Source organism: Chrysochloris asiatica, unplaced genomic scaffold (genome assembly GCF_000296735.1).
Source record: "Chrysochloris asiatica unplaced genomic scaffold, ChrAsi1.0 scaffold00017, whole genome shotgun sequence".
Lineage (NCBI taxonomy): Eukaryota > Metazoa > Chordata > Mammalia > Afrosoricida > Chrysochloridae > Chrysochloris > Chrysochloris asiatica.
In genome coordinates, this window is record NW_006408535.1 from 18,323,552 (window position 1) to 18,328,514 (window position 4,963).

Here is a 4,963-nt window from a genome sequence, read left to right on the forward strand (position 1 = left end):
GATACAATAGTGAATAATTATTATTAGGACTGCTTGTGAGGGTTGGAAATGTAAAGGTAGACATTTTGTAGCAAGGAGGGAAGTGATTAACTTTTCAGCCTAGGAGCGGAGGTCCCTGGGATCATCAAGGGAGAAGAGCAGAGAGCAGGACCCTACCCAGAGAAGCAGTGATGCCTGAGATGGAGACAGAGACGATGACATGGAGAGATGGCACAGTTGGGGACTTTAGACACAGAGAGGGAGAAGGGCAGTGTGCTGACGACTGGGGGGCAAGCTTGTAATGTATACCCTTCGGTTGGTTGATGATGTATGGAGGGGAATATAACCGTAGCAATGTAGCAATATACCAAAGGGTTAGTTTGAACCACAAGGTCAGTGGTTCAAGCTCACTAGCCGCTCCTTGGAAACCCTATACAAGGTTGCTATGGGTCAGAAACAACTTGACAGCACTTAACAACAACAACAAAAATTGAGTGAGCCATTTCTTTTGACAGTTGTAAGTTTTGTGAGATAGTGCAGCATGTTGAAGAACTCTGCGACTTGAGGAACAGGAGGAGTGGCGATGGATATCAAGGACTATGGAGTGGTATAACATAACATGCCAAAGAAGTTCAATAGTTGGCTATCTTTAATCTCTAACTCATAGGAACCAAACTTGCGCTGGTCTTTCTGAAAGCAGGTATTCATACAACATATTATTAACAAAACACTTGCTATATGTTTGATATAAAAAAAAATCTGTCAAATACCATATTTCATAAAATCTAAGGTGCTATCAATTTTAAGACATTATTTTATATACCACTAAAGAAGAAAAATGTTGCTAATTAAATGATGCTATCAATTACAAGATATAATCTAGTTTTAGAAATATACAGAAGTAACCTTTGAATTAATGTAATATTATGTTACTTTTAAACAAGTTTTTTTGTTACATGCCTTGCAATTCAAACCAATCTTGTGGTCGAGTGCTTATCCTACAGCACCACACAAGTACACAATATAAAATTAAAGAATCTAAGCTAATCAAACCACTTTCTGGCACTTCACACACTGGAAATCTAAAATCACTATTACCAATGTAAGAATCCATTTTAAAATCCCACTTTTCATAGAAATATTGGCTGAGTAGACAAATATGTAATTACATCCATAAGACGAAAATAGGTTATAACCATAAATAGAATAGAATGCAAATAGGTTGTAACACCACAAAATTGGGCTCTTGCAGTATGCAAAAATACCTATTTATGAATATAGTCTCTCTCCAAATGTTCCACTAGACAAATGAATAAAGCAATGTAATTCATCTTATTTTACCAGACATACCATAAGCAATATAATCAAATGCAATAGTTAAGAGATGGTAGATCGTTTCCTAAAGTGATAACTTTAACAGCAATATTTTCATAGTCACTTACATTTTTTATATAAATGATAAACTTAAAAACTTTCAAAGCTGGAGGAGACCTTAAGATTATCAAGTCTTTTCCATCATCACATAGAGGGTAAAACAAGTCTGTAGGAAAAGACATGAGAGGAAATTTATATTCAGAAGTTGTAAAGCCTGGGTTTATTTTTAACTTTAGAAGTAAAAAATGGAATAAAAGATTGGGGAAGCTGGGAATGCTGTATTACGGTACAAAAGTATTGAACCTAACATTATTTTTCTCTATAAATGTCCTTTAAGGGCTTGATTCTAGAGTGGCCAGAGAAATATTTTAGAATGTATCTTAATAAAAATGCCATTATTAAAAATGTGTTAAAACTCACAGATGCAGAGTGATTCCCATGTCTCTTAGCTCCTTCACAGACAGCAGAGGGGAGATTATATCTTGGCCAAATCTATCATAAATAAGAACCTAATTAAAAAAAAAAACAAAAACAAAAAAACTACTGATTTTTGAACATAATTATCAGTAAACAGTCAAAGAGAACATACAATAAGACACTACTAATAAAAATTTTTATTTTAATAGATCACATATACTAAGTTTTCACCCTTGAGTTCGTTTTTCCACTATTACTTAACAAAATGTACATCCATACAGCCAACACTTTCTTAAAACCATTATTACTAAGGCTAAATTATTTCCAGGCTAAAAAAACCTGTTGTTGATAAATTCCATCGAGTCGGTTCTGACCCACAACAACCCTCTAGAGGGTTTCCAAGGAGTGACTGGTGAGCTTGAACCACCAACCTTGCAGTTCAAACTGATTTTTCAATCTAGCGCATTAATTCAGTACGCCACACTAGGACTCCAGGACTATGCTAACTAAGCTTTAACAACAGTTAAGTTCAAGTATACTTCCCTACTTTTTTCTTTTCAGTTAACACATATCCTTTCTAAAATCAGAGGATTAAAATATGTCCACTTTCAAAATTAGTAAGTAAGAATCTCCATGACCATAAGAAAATTAAAAAATGTAACATCTCAGGTTAATAAGATACTCCTTTAAAATAAGTCCATGAAGAGTAATTGATAAGACTTATTCTAACAAATGCTTTTCTTCCTTTTCTTTACATTCTAAAAGGATTTAAACTGACAAGTATAGTTCATGCAAGATACAGTAAGAGATGCCTGCAAAGAAACAGAAGAGAAAACACTGGGTGGCTCTCTGAAAGGTTAAGTGGGGCATTGGTGGTTCAGTGGAAGAATCCCAGCCTTCAAATGCAGGAAAGCCCTGGTTTAATTCCTGGGCAGTGTACCTCTAGTGCAGCCACCACATGTCAGTAGAGGCTTGCATACTGCTATTATGTTGAATAGGTTTCAGCCGAGATTCCAGTTTAATATGGGCTAGGACAAAAGGCCTGGTAATTTCTTCTGAAATTCAGCCAATGATAACACTGTGAGTCATAAGAGTCTAATACACAACAGATGATGGGGATGATGCAGGTCTAAGCAGCATTTCATGCCATGAGACAGGGGCACACTTAACAAATAGCAGCTAACAATAACTTAAGCTTCAATTATAAATTCAAAATAGATTACCTTTAGAGTTAACTCAAAAGACTTACAAAGACTCATAAGTGTTTCCAAAACACCCACAATTCTAACCAAGATGACTTCAGTGTCATCTTGGTTTTGTTATTTTTATTTTTTATAAATGATGACTTGTACACTAAAGTGTAAAGTAAACTGAGAAGTTTAAAATGAAGGAGCCCAAGAAATCAGAATTATGGAAGGCAGTATTCCCCAAAGGAGAATGTTTAGACTGGTTTTTGGTCCAATTAACAATTTCACTGATAGCTTTATATCTAATAAATCAACTGGCATTCTGGTTTCTAGATCACTCTCTCATAAATTGATAAATATTTTTCTGTTGTAACACAAATACCAGAAGTGGGTAGCTTTGAAAAACAAATATTTATTACCTTACAGTTCTAGAGGCTAAAAGTCCAAACCAAAGTCTTGGTGGTTTAATTCTTTCCTGTCAAGAAGCCCCAGTGTTCCTTGGCATTCCTTGGCTTGTTCCTCACAGGGTCTCTGTCTTACCTGTATGTGTGCGTGTGTATGTGTCAGATTTTATCTTTTTATAATTCAGAAGTGATTATGTTTAGGCTCCATCAAGCACTGCATGACTTCATAAACATAACAAAGAAAAATTCAATAGGAAATATCCAAACAGCATTACACTCATGGCATAACAGCACAAGAGCCAGGAATTCAACACATATTTGGGGAGATACAATTAAATCTATAACATGTTACCTTTTGAAACACCGCCCCCCCCCAAATAAATTCATGTCCTTCCACATGTAAAAATGCATTCATGACATATAACACCCCTGAAATCTTAACCCATTCAGCATCAACTCTTAAGTATAAAATCTGATTCGGAACAATCCAAGTGTGTTCCTTCCTGGGGCAAAATTCTTCTCTATCTGTGAATCTGTGAAACCTAGAATGCAGGTTACCTGCATTCAAACTACAGTGGTAGAACAGACGCAAGGTACACTTTTCCATTCCAAAGGAGAAAAAATGGTGTAAAGGGGATCACAAGTACCAAGCAAGCCCAAAATACAGTATGGTCAGTCTTATTAGCTCTCATAACTTGAAATAAATTTGCTTCCCAGGCACATCTGGGCAATGGCCCTGTCCTCTAGACCCTGTGCATCAGCTATGCTTTCCAAACTGTGGTGGAAGCCCATCATCCCTGGGGGTCAGGCCCACCTTGTAGGCCCAGAAAAACAGTGATCCTGTCCACTCAGTCCTGAGCAGTCCATTCTTTTGTCTCACAGGACTCACAGCCTCACCTCCAGAGCCAAGATGAACGGGACCCCATCCTTTGACACTTAGATGGTATTTCCACCCTTTAATACCTTGAGAGCAACAGCCCTGCACCCCATGCTGCTTCTAACAGTTCTGCTGTTAGAAGGTAACAACATTCCTCTTCAAGGTATGCCTTGTTAGTTTTTCCAATATTGTTGTTAATTTCTGAGTCAGTTCTGACTCACAGGGGCTCTGTATAGAGTTTCCAAGGAGCACTGTGTTTGAACCACTGACTTAGTGGTTAGCAGTCCAGTGCTTAACCTGCAGTGCCACACCAAGACTCCAACAGAGGTTTTCCTATCTTTAATTCTGGTTTCTTTTTACACAGTTCATTACTAAACATACCTTCTTCCTCCTACTTTTTTCTATAAGCATTAAGAGCAATCACACTGTCTCTAATATCTTGCTGGAAATCTTGCCAGTTAAATTTCCTAGCTTATCACCAATAAATTCAACTTTCCACAAAACCTCATTTAATACCTGTTTCATCAGAAGCACATTTAGTATCCGTTTGTAGCAAGAGTCTCTTCATGACACTAGCTCTTCCTATAGCTGTCAATTCTTTCTAGGATCTCATCAGAATCAATCTTTTTTTTTTTTAATTTAAGGTTTTTATTGTGGATTGAGTGAAAGTTTACAGGGCACATCATCAGTTTCACATTCAACAATTCATATAACTTGTTTCATTA

General features: G+C 36.6%; 1 pseudogene; it reads right to left on the minus strand.

Moving 5' to 3' along the window:
- Positions 1-4,963, minus strand: part of LOC102829379 — a 22,121-nt pseudogene that overhangs the window by 823 nt on the left and 16,335 nt on the right.